Here is a 22,678-nt window from a genome sequence, read left to right as displayed (position 1 = left end):
CCTGTACATTCTGACACATCATTTTAAAGGATTTTTTACTCTGAAAACAATTTTTTCCAATTAATTACGGTTTTGGTTGAGATAGAAAGTCAGTGTTACAAACGGGATTCGAACCCACGACCTTCGGCTAAATACGCCGCTGCTCTACCGCTTGAGCTATACCACTTCGATCCACGCGGACACTAACTTCCCATTTCAACCCCACCTTTTGAATTTTCCTTCCTTTTTGCCATTTTTCAAATGTCGTGTAATCTATTTGATTCTCGGCGCAAATGAAATGGCCACGAAGAGCTTTAGTGAAGTATACTTCGTTTTGGTTACTACATTTTATTAGGTTTCGTGGACCGCTTGACCAAATAAATTCTTTTCAATTAATTAAGGTTTTGGTTGAGGTAGAAGTCGATTGAAATGACGATAGCTCAAGTGGTAGAGCAGCGGCCGCATCGGTTTAGGCGCTGACACGGCGCTCATCACTGTAAGGTAAAGGTCCCGGGTTCGAATCCAGCGGCCCTGAATTCGAACCCGACATACTTACAAATGAGATTTTTTTAAAACCACCGACACCCTGAGAATTTATATGAAAAATTGAAAAAAAAAGAACGCACGGACACATGTGTAATAATTTTCGACCTAGTATCCCAAGTCCATAGCCTCCCCCTATTAGTGACAGAAAAAAAGGATCCTGAACTTGTTCAGATTAACAACCCCTTGTATACCATTTTTTTAAATAATCATTTTACGGCTAAATATTTTAAAATTAATAGAAAAGTTTAAAGAAGCAAATTTTATTATTAACAAAGCTACAATAAAAAAAAATACCTTTATGTTTTTCCGCCAACAATTTCGACGAAGCGATTTTTTTCTCAAACTTCAAAAGCAATACTTTCTACATCAAACGTGTAAAAAAACCGTTTTATTATTGTTGATGTTTAATATGAATTTCAGTTTCGACGGAAAGGTGCAGAAAATTGATTTGGTTTTTGTCAACAGTAATAACGGGTTTGAGCCGTTTCTTACTTTTGAACTGGTCTCTGTTTTCCAATACCTATGGTTTCTGCCGCAGTTTCAGGTATCACAGAGGCACAATATTAGATATCCGGCTCGGCATGAAACGTTAAGCACGACTGAAACCCGGCCTAATATTCCTGAAAAATTCTCGTTATTTGCATGTAGGGTCCCTTTTGAATTGATCGTTTTTGTTAAGTAATGGAAAAAAGTATACTTCATTAGTTGATAATTACTATGGATCTAAAACTTAACAAATCAATTAAATAAGCTTATGAAAGTTTAACGGATATTGGGCTGAATATGCTTTCTCGTTTTGTTACTATTCCCCATGTTTACTTTGAAATGAGTGAGGCAAAGGGTAAAATGCCTTTTCCTAATAAACACGTTTATAATTTGAGAGAAATTAATACGGTTTATCTTGTATGACTAATACGAATACTAATTCAAATATGAGTTTTTACATACTATTACCTCCAAGGGATATCGAGTAATCTGGGTGAATGTGACCCCAGGCTTTTATGTTTGTATCGGGGTTTGTACTTATGTTAATTTTTTGGAAGGAATGTAATTCATTAGCGTGAGGTGTCTAACCTCACCCCGAGGAATATCAGTACTCTGGGGTGAGTGTGAGTAAAAGTTATTTGCGAGAATGGTCTGGGTTCAAAACTACCACGAGGATATCGACTATTCGGGGGGTGAATGTGGCCAGACTTCTATGTTTGTATTGGGTGGTGATGCTCTTTAATGCCGTTTTCCGATCAATTCTTTACTACTCATGCCAACTATGGAGATTTCAACGGTATGAAGAGATAGAAAAATCACCTTTTTCATGAAAAAAAAATGCTCGGCCTTCCTGACTCAACCCAAAACTACCGTATCTAGAGATTGTTTCGGGTAGTTCAATTGAATAAATTAGCGAGCGAGCTAAATTTTGATTTTTTCTTGACACGGGACATTGTTGACATCTGACCAGCGTGGTTCACAATAATATTAGAATGAGTTAAGCCAACCCACAGAATAGCCTGTTTATATCCAGATTTGTTTTACGAAAATTTGAGCCCATTATCCAACCTTGTCATTGCTCAAAGAAGTAACCATCCCTTAGACTATCTGACCTTCGCTGGTTGCTAAAACTAAGGTGCGACCAAGTGTATTTAAATTGTGCTCTATGGAGGGGGTTGGAAGACAACAATGTTCGTTATGCAACTCAAAAAAAAAAAAAAATTTTCATTTTGTCGCTGAGTGCACTATGTTGAATGTCGTCGAGTTTCGTCTTTTGTATATGCAAACTGTTGACTAGAGCTCGGCTGCTTTGTCTGCTGAACTCGATTAATGTACAAAGTCAGGCATTTGCTCAGTACGCACGTGAAGCATTTTACTGATATGAACTAATACAACATTTCAACTTTTAAAATTGAGTTTCTCGCTTAGAAGGAAGAGATTATTAGGTTTCGTGGTCCGCTTGACCAAATAAATTCTTTTCAATTAATTAAGGTTTTGGTTGAGATAAATTTGGTTAAGCGGTCCATGAAACCTAATAAAATGTAGTAACCAAAATGAAGTATACTTCACTACAGCTCCCCGTGGCCAATTCATTTGTCGCCGAGAATCAAATAGATTACACGACATTTGAAAAAATGGCAAAAAGGAGGGAAAATTCAAAAGGTGGGGTTTAGATGGGAAGTTAGTGTCCGCGTGGATCGAAGCGGTATAGCACAAGTGGTAGAGCAGCTGCGTATCAAGCCGAAGGTCGTGGGTTCAAATCCCACTTGTGACACTGACTTTTTTATCTCAACCAAAACCTTAATTACTCACTTTTTATTTTTATATATAGTTCATAATTGTATATATGATATTTTCATTGTTTTCATTCTTCTTATTTCATTCTTCTTTTTAATCGGTAATTGTTGTTTTTGTATTTTATATATGGCAAATTTTGGGTTGACTTCCGGCAGACGTTCTTTTCCATGCCGTTATGTTGAAATAATAAATAAAGTATTATTATTATTATTAATTTTTAAGCGCATAAAGTATTATTATTATTACTATTGGGTGGTATATAGAAAATTATGATTGAGACTCCCCTTCATTTTTCATGTAGTCTGTTCATGTAAGGCCGATTTATTTTTATTCGACCTCGATTCGACATGAGTCGAATTCAAATGTTTAATTTTAAATAAGAACCCCCATATTTTTCTTTGAAACTAAATTTTTTTGGCGAGAAAAATGAGCACTGAGTTATTTCAATCGGACCAATAGAACCGGAGAAATGATTTTTTTAACATAGCCGGAATGCTGTTCTAGTGCGTTAGGTTGAAACCACTTTATTTTGCCTTCTACTGCAAATATTTTGAAGCGGAATGGAAAACCAGCCAAAGTAGAGAGAAATGTCTGAAAGCTTACTAAATTTCCTGCCAAATCCCATAAATTTCGTATTTTGTATCGTTTTTCTCCTCGACCACAGCACGGCCTATGGGTTCCCTGTTTTCATTTTTTCATGAGGTTTTTCTTCCTTTTTTGTAAGAAATTGAAGTTTGAGTTTTACGAAATTGAAATTTGTTTTTAGTAAAGTGGGATTTGAACTGCAACCAAGGTATTTCGGTGAATGAATCTTGTGTAAAATCAATTATTGGTAGAGGAGAAAATCGACACAAAATACAAAATTTATGGGACTTGGCAGGTAATTTAGTAAGCTTTCAGAATTTTCTCTCTACTTTGGCTGATTTTCCACTCCTCTTCAAAATGTTTGCAGTAGAAGGCAGTGACTTCGGAGCGGATCGCATTTTAGGATATCAACTAGTAAACATATAAAAAATGTGTGGTGATTAGTGACCGTTAATCGATATTTATTTAGAAATCGTGAGATGCGATCTGGTGTGATGTAGGTTTCAGAAAATCACTCTCGACACGACACTCAAGAATGGCACAATTACACAGAAGACAAACACTTTGAGCCCTGAAGATGATCTCAATAAAGATCGAAACGTTGGCACGATAAAGAAAATGTTTTTCTGAAACCTACATCACACCAGAACGCATTTCACGATTTCTAAATAAACATATAAAAAATTGAGAGTCAGTAACAGATCGAGACGCTCCAATGGCTGGAGCTTGAAAAATACGAGACAATGACTAGAAAAAAAATTAAAATAAAAACACGAAAGGGGAATGACAGTCTCCAGGTAACCAAGCCAAGCGACCTACACGAGGTTCATACTGTACGCTGTTATCTGCGGTCACCAGGTCGGTTGAGGTTGAGAGGCCTCAAACTAGGCCAAAAATATAACTATTTTAAAATTTCTATTATTGGCCTGGCACAGAATTAAAGAGAAAAACCAGATCGTTCATGGGTTATTAACTGATTAATGATTCCAGACGCCAACCAGTTCCGTTTATCTTCGCTCCGGGTGTAAACGGCCTCTTGATGAAAGAAACATGGAAGGCTTACATCGATCAAAATTTATTTAATTAATCAGGCATAAAAACGTCAATAAAGAACTTCAGACAAAACATGGGGGGGGGGTCAGTACACACCAAACAAAAATCAATATATCTTACATTTTGCTAAACGGGAAAAAAATACATCGGACAGACGAACAGGGAAAATGGGAAAATAAAATACAAAGAACATATCAGTTCATTTGTGCACAATGGCGGACAATCAAATTTTGCGACTCAACTCACAGAAAACCAATACGAACTTTAAACAATACTAGCTTAAAAATTGTATATGGTGTACGAAAAGAATGGAAATGGACATATTTGATTAAAAATTAAAAAATACATTCATATAAGACGAATAAACTCATGAGAACACCAACAACTTACACGCATAACTCAGAAATTAATAAGACATTTTCATATAAAAAAAGTACTGAGTGTAAATTGTTTATTCATTTCTTTTTAATCTGCTGTCTCGTTAGCAAGCTAAGCTGAATCCTTGGTTAGAACCAATCAGGACTGGGGCTTGTAAACAGACTAATGGGAAAACAAAGTGAATTGACGTTTGGACAATAAACTTACAATTTAAAAGACCATTATCAGACCCATCTGGCCTTAGGAAATTTGAACGCTGGGCTACTCCCAAGCCATTAAGACTAACCCTAATCCAAACATTTCAATCCAATGTTTTTCTCAATATCGTTTTTTTTTTAAATCGCAGACAGGGTAAGAGATGACAACATAAAAATATATGTGTGGTGTTTAGTGACCGTTAATTAATGATTATTCGGAGATCGTGAGGTGCGGTCTGGTGTGACGTAGGTTGTAGAAAAACATTTTCTTTATCGTGCCAACGTTTCGATCTTTATTAAGATCATCTTCAGGGCCTTGTGTTGACTGCATTTCAACAAAAAAGTTCTCTGATTAATAGCCGATGCAAGTTTCTTCTTATAGTTGGTCATGACCTTTAGAATATTCTTTACTTGGTGTCCATATGTACACACGAGAAGAACGAAGAACATTGGATTCTATGAACATAGAACTACATGTGGACACCAAGCAAAGAGTATTCTGAAGGACATCGCCAACAATGAGAAGAAACTTGCATCGGCTATCAATCAGAAACCTTTTTTTGTTGAAATGCAGACAACATAAGGCCCTGAAGATGATCTCAATAAAGATCGAAACGTGGGCACGATAAAGAAAATGTTTTTCTAAAACCTAGGTCACACCAGACCGCATCTCACCATCTCCAAATAATCATTGGCTAACGATCATTAAACACCACACATTTCTACACGAGAAGAACGAAGAACATGGGATTCCATGAACAGATTTCAACTACATGTGGACACCTAGCAAAGAGTATTCTGAAGGACATCGCCAACAATGAGAAGAAACATGCATCGGCTATCTATCAGAGAACTTTTTTTGTTGAAATGCTGACAACACAATGCCCTGAAGATGATCTCAATAAAGGTCGAAACGTGGGCACGATAAAGAATATGTTTTTCTAAAACCTAGGTCACACCAGACCGCATCATGAAATTAAAGTCTTACTCTTCCGTTTTGACGCTTTTTCAACTAATATGTGTATATTATAATTTTTTGAACTACTTAACTGAATGCTTTTTATATTAAATATATTTTTATATATAAAACCTAGATCACACCAGACCGCACTTCACGATCTCCAAATAATAAAAATATATATAACAGTGTATGTATGATGTTTTATGTTTTATAAAACCATACAGCTCTACAGTTTGAGTTTTTCTAGGAAAAATATAAATTGGTGAATCCTCGCTTAAATTTTGTATTTTTTAGCACTGCATGATGAAATAACAGATTAATTATACAATTATCCAAGGAAATTTTATTTCCCTGAATGCCGTATGACAATGGGACTTCAGATTCTAGCGCATTCGTTCCAGTAGAAAGAAGTGCCGGATTGAAAGCCTACATAACAAAGTTGTCCAACAATAGTATACATTGTGGGAGAGAGTGTGTCTGCGGTTTTGTGGTAATGCGGGTAAGAATGGTTTCCACCCCTCACAGCTTCAACCTCAAGGGAAATCTACCTCTAATGTCTCCTGCTCTAATTATTCGACTAATCAACCCAAGAATTGCTTAGACATTTGTTCTGAGATGTAGCGTAAATTGTGTTTTAACGATTGCCACTCGATAACGGCAAAACGAAGCCACTTGATACTTAATTAGAAAATCATTAAATGCATGATTGTTTTTCTAGTCAGTTTTCAATGTATTTATTTTCCAAGAACAACGAGGTTATAAAGTTCACATCAAAAAAGCCGAACAAGGCAATAAATAAAGAGGGGGAGAAGCAAGTCGAATGAGGTTTTAAATAACTAATGGCACTGAATGAGGGAGACGTCGAGCACTGCCTAGGAAGGGTGCTTTTGGCCGGCTAAGTTCCTCATGCACCCTTCTTAAAAAAAAGGGAAAAAAAATCAATTCCCATTTATCGTCATTATTTTCAAATATCGGCCTCGTTCCGCTTTACAAATGAATATTCCTCAACGGTTATTTTTGTGAATAATAATTCCAAATTATTATAAAAAGCTTTTTCATGAGGATACTTACTTTTCTATTTAAAGTAATTTAATTGATTATATATAGGAGGGTTTAGCGTTTAATCGCGCAGTATTTGTTTCGTACGAGGGTTCAGAACCACTTTACAATACCTTTAAAAAAATTAAAATAATGAAATTAAAGAACGGGATTGGAACGCAGAACCGTTAACGTGGTAAATATGAGTCAGACGCCATAAACGCTTCAGTCTATTTACTAGTAAGAATTTAAAAGAAGGTAAAGATGAGAAAAATAATAATAATAATGTAGGAAGTTTTGAGAACGACAAACATCTGAGGTCACTGCCGGTTCTTTTTACGGCGTTCTTTTTTCAGGCCTTTTTCTGGTCTTTCAAGCTTATTTTTTAGCCTGCAACCATCTGAGCGTCTCAATTGTTACTGACTCTGGTTTTACAGGTAAACTAAGTAGATTAAAATCCTAGTTTCTCATCTGTACTTCAGATTGTTAACTGTAGAATAGACACTAGACATACAGTACAAATATATATACAGGGTATATCAAATTCTATAGTAAACCCATTTAATTTGGAAACGATTAACTTTAGCAAAAAATGGTCTTATACAAAAACTCAAGTGAATTTTTGAATTTTGTTATAAAAAGTATACCCCTCACGCTTCTTCCGTCGGCCATAACTCAGAAATCATCCTATCAAAATTTGCTTTCATTAAAAGCGGCATAAAACAAGCTCTAGAATCGAATTGTACAATAAAAATATGCGATTATTATTTAAAATAACAAAGTTAGTGCCATTTCCCAGCCAGATGAGAAAGTTATGTTAAATCTGTTACCACCACACGATTCCTAGCTAAAATTAACTTGGTATTTGTATAACACAATTATTTTTTGCTAAAGTTAATCGTTTTCGAATTAAATGGGTAGACTATAGAAGTTGATGACCCTGTATATATACGTATATAATGAAAACAAAAGCATAAAAAGAAGAAACAATGGGTTCGATCCACCCCAAGAATATCGAGTATTCTAGGGGGTGCATTTGACCAAACTTCTGTTTGTACAGTTAGTTTGTTTTCAAATGAACCCCTCCCCTCCCCGAATACTCAATATTTTTGGGGTGGGTCGAACCCCCTCCATTCTTCACAATAATTAACTAGACTAGTTTCGTGGTACGCTTGATCAAAGGAGGGGAAATTCAAAAGGTGTGGTTGAGATGGGAGGTTGGTGTCCGAGTGGATCGAGGTCACGATAGCTCAAGTGGTAGAAAAATGAGGCAATTGATATAGGAGCAAGCCAAGGAGAAATAGACTGGTTCCGAAGCACAACTGAGAAGGGGGCAAAAGAGTACTTGGGAAAAAGTGCATCATGGCAAGAAAGATGGACAAACAGCAATAAAGGTCGGCTGACATCCAAATTTTTCCCCAGCGTTGAGAAACGACAAAAAGCAAAATGGCTACACCCCGACTACTGGACCACCCAAATGCTATCAGGACATGGAAACTTCGCAAGCTATCTTCATAAATATAAGAAATGAGAAAGCCCTTTATGCTCTGTTTGCAGCACTGAAGAAGACGCCGAACATAAACTCTTCAGCTGTATCAAATTCAATGTAAAAAGAGAACGTTTGCGAAAGACCATCACCTCAGCACAATGGCCGCCTAATCTCCAAAAGCTAGTCTGTGATATCAAATCATTTGAAGCACTAAAAGACTTTGCCTCAAATACGCTTAAATGAACAAGTCCCTATTTATTCTAATTATTAAGTCCTAAATATTGTTATTATTGTTAGAGTTTTATTACCGTTATTTATTTATTTATTGCATAATTAAACATAGGTTTAGGTTTAGGGTTCCGGGCTGTTTTCCTCTTCATAGTAAGAAAATTTTAGATAATATAAATAGATAGAAAATAAAATCAAGGAAAAGTAAATGGGCAAGGGGAAACCAGCAAGGGAAGACCTTTTGTTTTAGGTTTTAAAATGAAAATATGGTCCCTTCAAAAACCGACCAGCGGTCTCGCCTGAAGGAAAGATCGTTGGGAGGTATTTTTATCTTATTTATTTGAAATCCCTTAGATATACAAATTCGATTAAGCTAAAGCGTTTGTCCGCCGGTATGGGGTCTTCCTCAGGTACGGCGGGGTGGTGGAAAGGATAATAAAAAAAAGCTCAAGTGGTAGAGCAGCGGCGTATCAAGCCGAAGATCGTGGGTTCGAATCCCGCTCGTGCCATCGACTTTTTTATCTCAACTGAAAAACCTTAATTAATTATAATAATTAACTTTTTCTTTCCAGAAGTCACACATTACGCCCCAGAGTACTCGATATCTTCTAGGTAGGGTTAAGTATCCTCTTCTTTTCACGCTAATAAATTACATTCATTCTAATAAATTAGCAAAAACACAACACCCGATGAAAACACAGAAGTCTGTCCACATTCATTTACCCCAGTGTATTGGGCGGGTTAAACAACCCCTTCTATTCAGTCGAATAATTTACGTTTACTCTCCAGAAGTCACACACTCACCCCAAAGTATTCCGTATTCCTCTGGGCGGGGTTAAACTACCTCTTCCTTTCACGCTAATAAATGACATTCAGTCAAATAAATTAACATAAACACAAAACCCTATACAAATATAGAGGTCTAGTGTCATTTATTCCCCCAGATTAATTGATATTCATCGGACGGGGTTAGATTTGAGAAAAAATGTGAAAAATATTTTATTTGGGTCAATTGGCAATATATAATGTGTGGGTTTGCGAATTACTAAATTTCGAAGTTCAAATTTATTTACACGTTGTTTAATGTTTTTGTCCTTTTATATTACAAACGAAGAATGAAAATCCGAAGAAGAATCAGTGATATAATAGAATTTCTTTTATTTGTTGCTACGTAAGTAGAATTATGCAAAAGAAAAATCGTCAAATTTCAAGGTTATGGACAGAATTGAAAGCATTCTTAAACAATGTACTTTGGATTATTTATTGTTTATATATGTATATTCAGGATGATTGCCAGTTTTCTGTTTTTTTACAAAAGTTAAGACAATATTATCATAATTTCGTATTTTTGTGCTGCATATTTCATTTTTTCTTTTATATATGTTATAGTTACATAAGTCGTCAGAATATAGGCCATGGATTAAATATGTACATAAATAATATCAAACATCCAAATAATTAACCTAATTATTTTAATTGTTATTATTTTTATATTAATTTATAGTAATATTAAGTATTTATTATTCTAATATTTATTTGTGTTATAATTTCCGCGTTTCGCACGTTCAAAATGAGCGTCATTGAAAAAAATCAGCTGATAATTGGAACGTCGCGTTGGCGGAGGTATCAGCGGTTCCCTTTGGCAATTCATGTCGAGAGACGTGGTTGTAGAAGTCCTTCAACCTGATGATGAGCTAAAAGGCTCGAAATCCGGATCGTTGAAAAACAACTTACAAAAAAAAAACTTACTGTGAGTAGGAACTATCCTTTTAAAAAGTATTGGATTAAACATGGTTGAACTTATATGATTTATGATTTATAAATTGGCTAGTAGAACGTAGAACGTATATTATTTTATTTGGTGTATTTTACAATATATGTTGTATTGCTATACATTGAGGATTATTGGCAATTTTCTGTTTTATACAAAAGTATAAGACAAGATCATAATTTCGTTGTTTTTGTTGCTTATTTTATCTTTATCTTATTCATATTTTAAATTTGAAAACACTCGTAAAACAGAAATTTTCATTCTAACAAATTTTTGCCTAACGATGCTCGTAAATTTTATATTTTGCTCAGCCTCCAGTATTTTTTCTTTCAAACCGGCATCGAACCAATTAGACTCATCTTCAAAAGTAAGGGGGGCCCCTCTCTAAAAATTCCGACTTATTTGCCGTAGAGAGTCAAGGGCGCTCAAACATCACAAGTTTTAGGTCACTCTCAGCACTAAGCAGAATCAGGGGAACGTAATTTGTACATGGAACCAAAGACGTCGTTTCTTACTTTTCCCCCTTTTAAAATTATCCTTACAAAATTCTTTTCAGGATGTAAATATCTCAAATTTCAACTTAAGTTTATTGCATTTTACGCGGCAATTAATTCTAGACGAAATTCAATTTAATTAAGAACTTTGTTAGAATTTTATCTAAATAAACACCCTGCAATTAAGGCTGTGCAATGCTAAACCGACATTACTTTGAAGTCATGCCCAGCGCCTGATTTATCAATTACTAATTTTTGTTACATCCGAGGCGGTTGTGAATAACTGCATAATTCGAGCTACGTCGAAAATTAGTTAAGTTCACCTGCAGTTTTACGTTGTGTATAAGTCGTTAATTAAAAAGCCCGTTAGAAACTTAGACGTTGTGAATTTTCAGGTATCCTCGTAATTTGTAATTTATTTTCGTTAAATATATTTTTGTCTTCCTCCTGCATTAGCAAAACTATTCAAAACTCAATATCAGCATTTTGACACTTTCCAAGATAAATTTACATAATTATGTATTAAATATTTAAAAATATATTATTCCCAAGGTATGTTATAACTGTTATTTCCTAAATGGTAAATAGTTGTAAGATAAAGAAGTCGATTTATCGATTTTTGCCAAGATTGGTAGTTAAACTAAATTAGATGAGATTAAAACCAGCCTGATCGGCTGAAAATTTCATTTTTGGCGATTTTTCGAAGTTAGGAGGTGAAGAAGTACTCAAAATTCACCATTTCAGACATTTTTATCGATAACTTGAACACCTATCAAAAAATTCTCAGTTACAAATCTCGTTTGTTGGTGATCGAATTCTTCGTCACATGATACCAATCCAAGTCCGATTCATGAAACATTCGAATTTTGGCTAATTTACTGCTTTTTACCCAAATCGAATGTTACTGTTTTCTGATGGGTACCCCCTACTGAATGAAATAATGTACTTCACCTCCTAACTTCGAAAAATCGCCAAAAATGACATTTTCGGCCGATCAGGCTGGTTTTAATCTCAATCGACGCAGAAATTAATCCTCTACAGATGTTGTTTTGAGAGAGAGAGAGAGAGAGAGAGAGAGAGAGAGAGAGAGAGTGTTTGCTCTCGCCCTGATCTGATTACTAAATTAGTAAAAAAAAATATATATGTGTAAGTTTTATTGTATATTTTATTTATATATTATTAAGTTATTAAGCTGATTACTTTAACACTACTAAAGTTTTCGTAGTTTTCGTGTAGCTCACATAGTTGTTAAAATCACCTTGTTTAAGAGAAAGGTAATTTAATTAGGTAATATTATCGCAATTTTCAATTATTGTGAATTGCATTTATGTCTTATTGTTTTTATGGTGAACTTTTATTAAGGACAATAAAATCACGGTAAACTATCTTTGAAATTAAATTAAACGTCTTTAAATAAAGCGGCTTAATCCAATTAAACGAGCTTCACTAAACCTTAAGTAAGCGTTATACAATATTAACCAGCATGGTTCCCGGCTTGAGGTGGTACCAACATAAATATATAAATATAAAAAATAGATCTGAGCTCCTTAAAAAATTTTATTCGCAAGGGAGAGAGATAGAGAGATGGATGGATAAATAGAGGTATGTATTTTTTCAAAGCCTTCAGTCGCTCATTGGAGCACATGATTTAAGAAAATGAAGCGATTCATTATTTTCCGAAAAGCTTGGTAAATATTCAAAAAACAATTTGTCTTTTAATATTTTTTCAGATTCGTTTCATATTTCTTAGATTTAAAATATCAAAATAATTTAAGCTATAAATTTAATTTTAGATTTAAATTTAAATTTAGATTTGTGGACTGTACCGAACAGAGTTGGAAAATCAGTACTTACAAGTACTAAGTACAAAGTACGAGTACAGTAGTTGAAAAATAGTTGCAAGTACAATTACAAATACTGTACTTGGAATTGAAATAGAGTGAATAAGTTCAAGTACAAAAGTACATATAATTGAAATTACAAGTACAAGTCTAAGTACTTGTACTTGTTTACTCAGGGTGCAATTACATGCACTTCAAGACTTGTACTTGTTAAGGTCAATTACTCAAGTACTTGTATTTGTGGTTAGTAATTGTACTTTAAGTACAACGAGTACTTTCTTTTGTTGGAACTTTACCAGTGTGGATTTGTAGATACTACGCAAAAACTGTTTTTATGGGCTTTTTGCCAATATTTAGTCACATTTTGTTTGGATTATTTTGAAAGACATAAACTGCCCGCTGTTAAATCCGAACTTAGCAATCTATGAATTTAATAGCTTGAATTTGAATTCGCGTTCACATCTTGAACCGACCGTGTTGAAATACAGTATCAATAAAAACATATTATATTGAGTTGATTCTATATAATTACAACATTATAGAAACACAATACCATAAAACCATATCAGCTCCACTTGGTATTAATATTTATTAAGTAGTGATTAGGTTCCGCAATGTTAAAGGGAGAAAAAACCCGTAAGAAAGTTAATATTGGAGATGAGGGAATCGTCTGAAATTTTTATCTTTGAATATTTTACTAATGATATTTGCGTGTGTATTTGTTTGTGTACACGAGTATCTTAACGTAAGAGTTCGAGTTTTTTTTCATTTGTCTCATTTAATATATAGGATTTGATTATTTATTACTAGTGTATTTAAAGAAGGTTTAAACTTATGATGTTTTTAATCAATAATACAATTTTAGTTCTAAACTAGAAAACCATCTCAATAAAGACTTTAAATGTATAAGACTCATACATTGATCTTTTATATTTGTTAAGGGAATAGGTAGTAATTGTAAAAATTTATACAATGTCTGTATAAATATTTGGTATGAGATTTTTTAATTATAGCGACATCGGTAAAGGCAATTTGAATAGGAAAGGATTGATTATGAGTGAGAAAAGAATAAAATTGAATGAATAAAGCTATACGGTAAAATTGTTTAAAAACATTGGTTGGGAAAAATTATTATAAGTGGAATTCAAATTGAGGTAATAATATTGCGATATTAATAATTTACAATGACAACAGTTTCAACTACAACTACTTGTAAGGAAGTACAAGTACAAGTTTAAGTACAAGTAAATGTACTCAGGAACACATAAGTACAGGTACAAGTACTTTTAATTATATTCAATGTTCACAAGTACAAACACAAGTACTTGTACTACCAGTGTGAAGTATTTTACTTGTAGTTGTTCTTGCTGGAAATCAAATTGCAAGTACGTGTAAAAGTACTTGTACTTGCAATTACTTTTGAAGAACTTGAGACTTTTAAATAACTTCGTTGTCCCGCCTTTTCTTTCACTGATGTTCCTGAAATAATACATTCACACATTTACTCAAATACTTGAAGGAAGTACTTAGGTACAATAATTGTACTTAGGTTCTCACAACTCTGGTACCGAAAGCATAGTTGACCACTATACATCTCTCCGACTTTAAATCATTCTCTTTTTTTCGGACTTAGTGAGAACTTAGCAAATAACACAAGTAAGTGGTTGAAAGTGAAAGTAGTAATCAAACTATTATGGTGGACGTTTAGAACAAAATATAGTATAAGTTTTTTGTAATTATATGGATAATGCATTTTGATTAAGTGTTCTTTCTCTAGAAGTACAGAAACTGAAAATAAATTGCCAATGAGAATGACGTGAACTAAATAATTACTTTTGTTTGAGCAATTAAACTTTCGTGTCGTTAAAGTTTTAATATTCCAATCGATAAAAAATTCGTGTAATGATATTATTTAATTCTCTGCTAAATAATTTAAAAGAAGTTTAAATTTTTGTCAGGTTTTGATATCAATTAGACTTTCACTCCGTCATACCGGCTTGCTTTGCTCTTTTATTATTGCTTCCCCTAATGTAATTTGTTCCATAAAAGCGAGCCCTTAATGGATCTTTTTGATACGGCCCTAATTTTTTTGAAAATTGTTGGTTGGCTGTGAAGTTTTAATAAGAGAATTAAATGGGGGTCGTCCATTTGGTTTGGTGGTTAACACTTTAATAATGTAGCCTATAATTAGACTATAAAAAATAATTATTTCTTATTCTAGTTAAGATTGTTTTTTGTAATCATTTGCCAACAAGATCAATAATTCAAACCACTTCGTTTTGAAAAAAAAAATTAACTTTGATATTGTTGTTACAAAAGTCTGCCTTATTTGCTTCCTCTTGCAATGGCTATTCATGTCCACGGAATTATCATTGCAAATTTCCTGTTTGTAAATCACCCGGCATGCGTGAAGTAGTTTGCATACTTTTAAAATTCAACCCATTTGTGCATTCGGACAATTTCTTCGGACACATTTGTAAATACCCTGGATAATGCTACTTTTGTTTTAGCTTCCCCTGAATATCCTTAAATTATAACCATGGTATAATTGTTTTGCTATCTTGTAATTTAATAATAACTCAAGTTCGTCCATTTGAATCCCTCCACTAATTTCATACTGCTTTTGCAATTTTGATACAGATGCTTTTCTGTGAATACAACTCAAAACGTTCCTCGAAATTAAGAGAACCCTTTGAATACTCGCCCTTTCAAACTTACTGCGCGAGGGCTAATGAACCGAGAATCTGTTCGTGAACATCAATTATACGAACGGGAACGTTTTAGCACCCGTATGTGAGTTTCAAAGAAAAAATATGAGTGAATAGAAACTGAATAATGTTGATGTCTATGAAACATTGCATAGTGAACAGTTTCAAAGATCGCTTTAATCCAGACCAAAGAGCTCTTTCTCTATCCTTTGATTATTTATATTATTTAATTTAAAAAGTTTAAACCATCACGGCTTATTACAATAACATTTAACCGTCCTCGACCATTGATTTACAAGGCTCCAAATATCATGACATCTCCGTCATTATGTCACTATATGAGTATTTTTGTCTAAGGGAGAGTTTAGTTATGCTGTCTATGAGTCTTTTAAGCAATCGGCATCTTGGGTTCAGTTCTACTCTTTTGAGCCATATATGGGGATGCCAGGAGAGTCGTTTGTAGATAAAGCTCTAGGTAGCTGATGACGTTTTAGGAAGGAAGGGGTGTGGATTTTGGGATAAGAAGGAAGGTGAAAGGTATGTTTTGGTACTTTGTGGTGCACGGTGAGCTATGACGAGGTCGGTGTTAGAATAGCAGTTTCATCAGCCTATGTTACGATAGTTTGTCGGACGAGAAGGGATATTAGCAGTATATGGTGAGTACTGCGGGTCGGGGATTATACCTTGAGGGACACCCGAGTAAGGAGAATGTGATGATCCGACCTATACTCTAAAATACCTAACGGTCAGGTAGGATTTAAGGATGAGATAGTGTGTAGAGGGTAGGATGCCCTTGAGCTTCCTAAGCATATCCAAGTGCGAGACTCGATCGAAAGCTTGTTCGATATCGAGAAAGAGAAAGCAGCATTATTTCTTCTCAAGGGAGGATCTAATTTTCTACGGTACCCATACTATGGCTAGCTGCCATTTTTTTTAAAAATCAGCGTGTATCTAAAGTACGAGTAAAATGATAAAATCAGGGCCTAAACTCACGAAAAATAATTGTTTTATATAATGTATTGTAGGTTGACATTGGGAGTTGGTATCCGAGTGGATCGAAGTCACGATAGCTCAAGTAGTAGAGCAGCGTCATATTTAGCCGAAGGTCGTGGGTTCGAATCCCGCTCGTGACACTAGCTTTTTCATCTCAACCAAAACCTTACACAAAAAGATTAATTAATTGAAAGAAGTAATTTGGTCAATAGACCACTAAATATAATGGATTTAATAATATATTGTGTTGGATCACAACATCATAATAACATAAACTACCTACCAAAATTTGTGGCAAACCAAGTAGTTAAAATATTTTGTTAAACAAAAACAATGTCGATATTCGATCCCAATGTGACTTAGCAAAGTAGGTTAAAAATTTTACCAAGGAAAAAGCTGATAGTCCTTTTTGTCCTGATAAATTTTTAGAAAAATTGAAAAATAGATGTTTTTACTCAAACTTTTCGCATTTCAATTTTTTGTGTGAAAATAATCGCAAAAATAATTATGACTTAGAAACAACTCGATAGATATACCGGAAGCCTTTACGGAGCTTCACAACTTTACCACCTAGATGTAATGGCATCTATCTGGCCTCCGAAAATAAACGAAAATAAATTTTTTTTTTTTTTATTATTGGCCTTATGATCTTGCATATTAGCCATAGTACGAATTCTTGTGTGTTCAAAATTGGGGGTTATCGGGAAAAAAGGGCCAGAGGCGACAGTGGGAATCGAACCCACGACCGCGGCGTGAGAGTCTCTCATGCTAACCACTCGGCTACCGCGGTCCCCAAAACGAAAATAAATAAGATTATTATTGATCACATTTGTAATGACATAAGATCTACACGTTTATTGACATAGCCTGAAAGAAGAACAATTCAGCTTTTTAACCGTTTTCTTAGTGTTAAATTTGGCTAAAACTCAGAAAAATTACTTATTCTTATGTGGAACAACAAGAACACGAAGAAAAAATTGCCGATGTCTAATCCAGACGAGAGTGTCTATTTTTTATTTGCTAAAAAAATCATAATTACGGGTTGGAAGGGTTACTTAGTACCAATGTAAAATTTATTTTTCAAAAAGAAATTCTTTTGCCTACTTTACTATTTTTTCTTCTATTTTGGTACCTGAATGATTAGCGTGTTAGACTTATAGACTCGTGGTCATGGGTTCGATTCCAACCGTCGCCCCTGACATTTTTTCTCTCGCTTCCCTTTCCCCAAAAAACTATTTATACGGTGTAACATCAACCCCCATGTCAATCCATAAAAAAATTACACAATCAAAATACTCAAAATTTCATAAATCCGTACTAAAAATCATTCCAATATTTTCATTAAGACAGTCCGACAAGCCTTACAAAACTTCTGGAACGTCGGTGGTCAAACGACTTTCATCAGGAAAAGTTGACCGGACACTGTCATCAGTTGTATATTCAAGATGTCAAGGGAAGACCCCCATCGGGAGGTTCTTTCCCAAGGGATCCCCGTCATTGTAAACTGAAAGGATATTTACATGTCGTACCATTTCACACGGTGGTGAATATAAATAAAAAATTCATATATTTACAATAACAAATACGACATTAATTATTATTATTAGTTTCTAAATCAAAATTCCTGCGTTTTACAGTATAAACAAAACGAGAATGAGTATTATTCTGATGAAAACAGCCATGAGATGAAATTTAATAATTTTCTATATTGTTTTTAACGTTTTAATTTCGCGGGTTTTTGCTTTCACCGAGCTACTTGAATCTACTTGGGTGTAAAGCGCGCAATTATGTTTTATTTTACATTTCCAGCCACGTGTTAAGTCGAGGGCGTGAGACAAAAGCTTTTCATCGTGACAAACTGAATTGGATTCGCACTCTCCAGGGAATTGTCGCATTTTTGAACAAAACTTCCTTAGAAATCATTTGTCTCTTTTTGAACAATATTCATAATATGGTTAATTATAATTTCCTTTGGGTGCGCTCTTTGCAAATTAGAACAACCGTTTTCAGGAACAAGTTGCATTCTAGTGCGACAAATATTGAAAAATCGTTCAATATAGATTTAAAACACAAGTTTAATTTAATAATAATAATAATATGTTACATTTTTTATCGGAAGGAGATATTGGGTTGTCCGGAAAATAATGCAGGATTTTAAGTTTTCATTAAAAAAAATCTATATAAAATATTCTGTTTACGTTTACAGGATTACTCNTGGGAAATTATTTTGATTAAAGAACATTGCTTTAAAGTAACTAGTTTCTTTTTTTTTGTTTAATACCAAAATCCTGCATTATTTTCCGGACAACCCAATAATAAACGGTGAGTGGCACAAGGTTTAATTAATAAATAAAGTTTGCTGCGGACATAGTCGAGAGCTGTTGGACTTATCTAATTAAAACACCAGCCTTGTATGCCTGTGCCCCCAAAAAATAAATAAATAAAATTCCAAGCTTAAAGCTTTATATAAAAATGCTTATAATTTAATAAAAAAATATAAAGAGTTATGTAAAAGAATATGAACATTTTAACGTTAGTGTTATTTTAAAACATAAAATCTGAGTTGAAATTTATTTTAATCTTTTGTTGGTGGTTCTGTAAGGAATTGGTATTTATTACCTACCTTTAGTATTCCTCAAAAAAAGGAATTACAAAAAATCTTAGTTTTGGGTTAATGATCGGGGATATAAGCTGAGTGAGACGAGACACAGCTCCCATTAACCCACCTATGAAGATGCGAGAAGATGATACGAGGGTGCCAGGCATAAATAACAATGGTAGGCGACAAACTCTCAAAGTCTATTAGTTTTATTTGATTATGGTAAAAGTTATTTTATAAATATAATTATAATTTTCAATATAAATTAAAATAAAAACAGCTTTTTTATTAAATTTACTTGTACACTTAAATTCGTCCCATTGTAAATTATTATTGGCAATAATGGCAAGAATTAATGATAGTGATTAGGAATGTTAATATGGAATTATAAATTATAATATCTCTGAATCCAGGAATTGCAATAAATGCCAGAATCGATCCAGTACGTAAAATATAGGAAAGATTCTGTACGTGGTCTGGTGGCATATGGGCCAGGTTCATCCCCATGGCATATATCTTTCGCCCTAGCATACATTTACTTACCAAGTTGGATTTATGTGAAATATTCAGATTGGGGTCAACTGTACATATGCTGGAAAATATCCCGATGTCCAGATTAGCATCTTATTTGTCTTAATTTGAAGAAAAACTTAAAATTTTTCTTTCAAACAATCCATCTGCAATAGATTCTATTATTGGCTTATAAATTGAGTTTGTCTAATCAATTTTTCGTATATATTTTAAACTTTTAATTCAAAATTATATACTGTTTTACTTTCAACAAAAAATATATAAAATCAAAAAATACCCATTTTTAATATTTATTATAAGCCTTTGTTAGTAGTTTAGATTAATGCACAACCTGTATGTAATTTTACTAAAATCTTGTAATACTTCACAGCTCAAACAAACCACTAAGAACAGGATGATTTCCCTTTGTGGGCATAAAGGGGGATTATATGTTTAACCATACAGATTGTTCAAACTGGTTCAAAATATATAATTCCACGGATTATAAAACTTTGCGAAGGCGAGACACAGGAATTTAACGATTAAAGCCAACCAATTCGATCAAACTATTAGCATCATTAGCGTCCAAAATTCAACGCTGTTAAGTTTGGATATTAACGATTATTATTTTCTCTCTCTCTCTCTCTCTCTCTCTCTCTTTCTCTCTCTCTCTCTTAAACATTCAATTCTTTACCACAAGTTGTATGTATTTTCTTTTGATTCAATTTAGATTTGATGAGTTTAATCAAGGATAATTGTAAATGGATTTTGGAATGAATGTGTAAAAGCTTTTAATCTGATTAAACATGCTGCATGCTTATTTCACCTTTGTATATTGACATTGATTTGGTTCCTAGTTTGCATACAGACGCTGTTTATCACTGAACAGTATATAATTTCAAAGAATTGGGAAAATTAAGTCACATACATTTTAAGTCCTATTGTATGTTTGCCTATGAGACATAGTTGATAACTGAGTCAATAATAGTTCTTAATTATAATATAAATTTTTAATAATAATTAAATTGTTTGTTGTTTATTTTTAAAACTTTATTATTTGTATTGCAGATTATTGAACATATGGGCTATAGGGATCTTCAAATGTATATAGTTTATGTGTGTTTGTGCTGTGCTTGTGTTGTGTCTGAAGTGTTTGTGTCGTGTTTGTGTTGTGTTTATGTTATTACATTAGGATGAACGTAATTTATTTGTTAACCCCGCCCCGAGGAATATCGAGTACTCTGGGGTGAGTGTGTGATGTCTGGGGAGCAAAAGTAAGTTATTAGCGCGAATGGAGTGGGTTCGACCCCGCCCCGAGGAATATCGAGTACTCTGGGGGAGTGAATGTGACCAGACTTTTATGTTAGTATTGTATGTTGTTTATATTTTACTCTGTTGGAATGAATGTAATTTAAGCATGAAAGGAAGGGGTTATTTACCCCGCCCCGAGGAATATCGAGTACTCTGGGGTGAGTGTGTGACGTCTGGAGAGTAAAAGTAAGTTATTAGCGCGAATGGAGTGGGTTCAACCCCGCCCCGAGGAATATCGAGTACTCTGGGGGAGTGAATGTGACCAGACTTCTATGTTTGTGGCGATATATATGTTATGTATTGTATGTTGTGTATCTATTCTTAAATTGACAACCTGAGGTACTAACAAGAGGCTAGCTTTTTAAAATAACGACGTAATATACAAGTAAAAGCAGAGAGTCAGTAACCAGATCGAGATGCTCAAATGGCTGCAGTTCAATACAAAATACGCGAGAAAGACAGGAAAGAGAAGGAATACATGCGGAGGGCCGGCGATGACCTCAGCTGTTTGTCGGCCCATAAACCTTCCACTTTATATATATATTGAACATATATATATTTCATTTTTTATCAAAGCGTTTTCGACCCCATAAAATGAGTACTCTTCAGTGATACTTTACACTTGTCTATCCTATACAAAAATTAAGAATGGGTCCATCTACTGGTACAAAGACGGATCTAGAAAGCAAGAAGGTTCGGCCCTGGAACCAAATATTCAGAACCCATGGGAAAATACACCAATATCTTCCAAGGTGAGGTCCATGCAATCGAGAGATGTACCCAACTCAATCTGAATCAAGGGTACAAAAACAACAATTTAGCTGTCATGTCGGATAGCCAAGCAGCCATCAAAGCGACAAGTTCAAACACCATTAGCTTAAAGATGTTGTTGAATTGCAAAACCAAACTAAACAAATTAGGAATGCAAAACAGAGTCAGCCTATGCTGGGTCCCAGGACATGTGGGAATAGAGGGCAGCGACAATCCAAAGAACCTCCGATATATTCGTGTTGCTTGGATAAACAAAATAGAAAATACAAACCAAAAACAAACATGGTCGTACATGTGTATAATCATTGAATTATCATTGAAAGGGAAATAAACTACCTCCTCCATTGATATTTTGACATCAAAGATAAAGTTAAACATGATTATGCAGTCACTAAAAGAAAATTTACCCAAGGAGGAAGTCATTACTAAAAAGAAGTTTCGAAAACATCCAAACGAGAGTTTGCCAAAATCTGACACCGGTCAGAGTCATTCTTTGTCGGAATAAAATCGTCTAGATTGAAATCCCTTATCTGCTTTGTACCTCATTAGTTTAAAACTTTTTAAATTAAGGACACCTGTAACATAAAAAAAAAAAAAAATATGATTAGGTATTCGTCGTTGAAAGTAGACAATTTCCGACAGGTTCGTCCAAGGAATATTCTACCATTTTTGCAGAAAGAAAATGATGATGGAGATGGAATCGTGCTTTCAACGAGGGAATTTGGACGCAAGCCGAATAAAAAAGAAAGACTAAAAGAAGAGCAAGAAGAAGCAAAAGAAGAACAAGAAGAAGCAAAAAAGAAGAACAAGAAGAGCCATCGATATTTTGCTGCCCCCCAAAAAGTTTTTTTTTTGTTGTTGTTTTGTTTATGCATGTATATGTTGTACTAGAGTCAGATTATTTTTTTTATTGGAAAATTAAAATAGACACTGGTGTTAGCTC

The sequence above is a fragment of the Cimex lectularius genome, unplaced genomic scaffold, assembly GCF_000648675.2.
Source record: "Cimex lectularius strain Harlan isolate CLEC.00 unplaced genomic scaffold, Clec_2.1 scaffold42, whole genome shotgun sequence".
NCBI lineage: Eukaryota > Metazoa > Arthropoda > Insecta > Hemiptera > Cimicidae > Cimex > Cimex lectularius.
The sequence above is the reverse complement of the archived record's forward strand: the minus strand, read 5'-3'. Positions refer to the sequence as shown.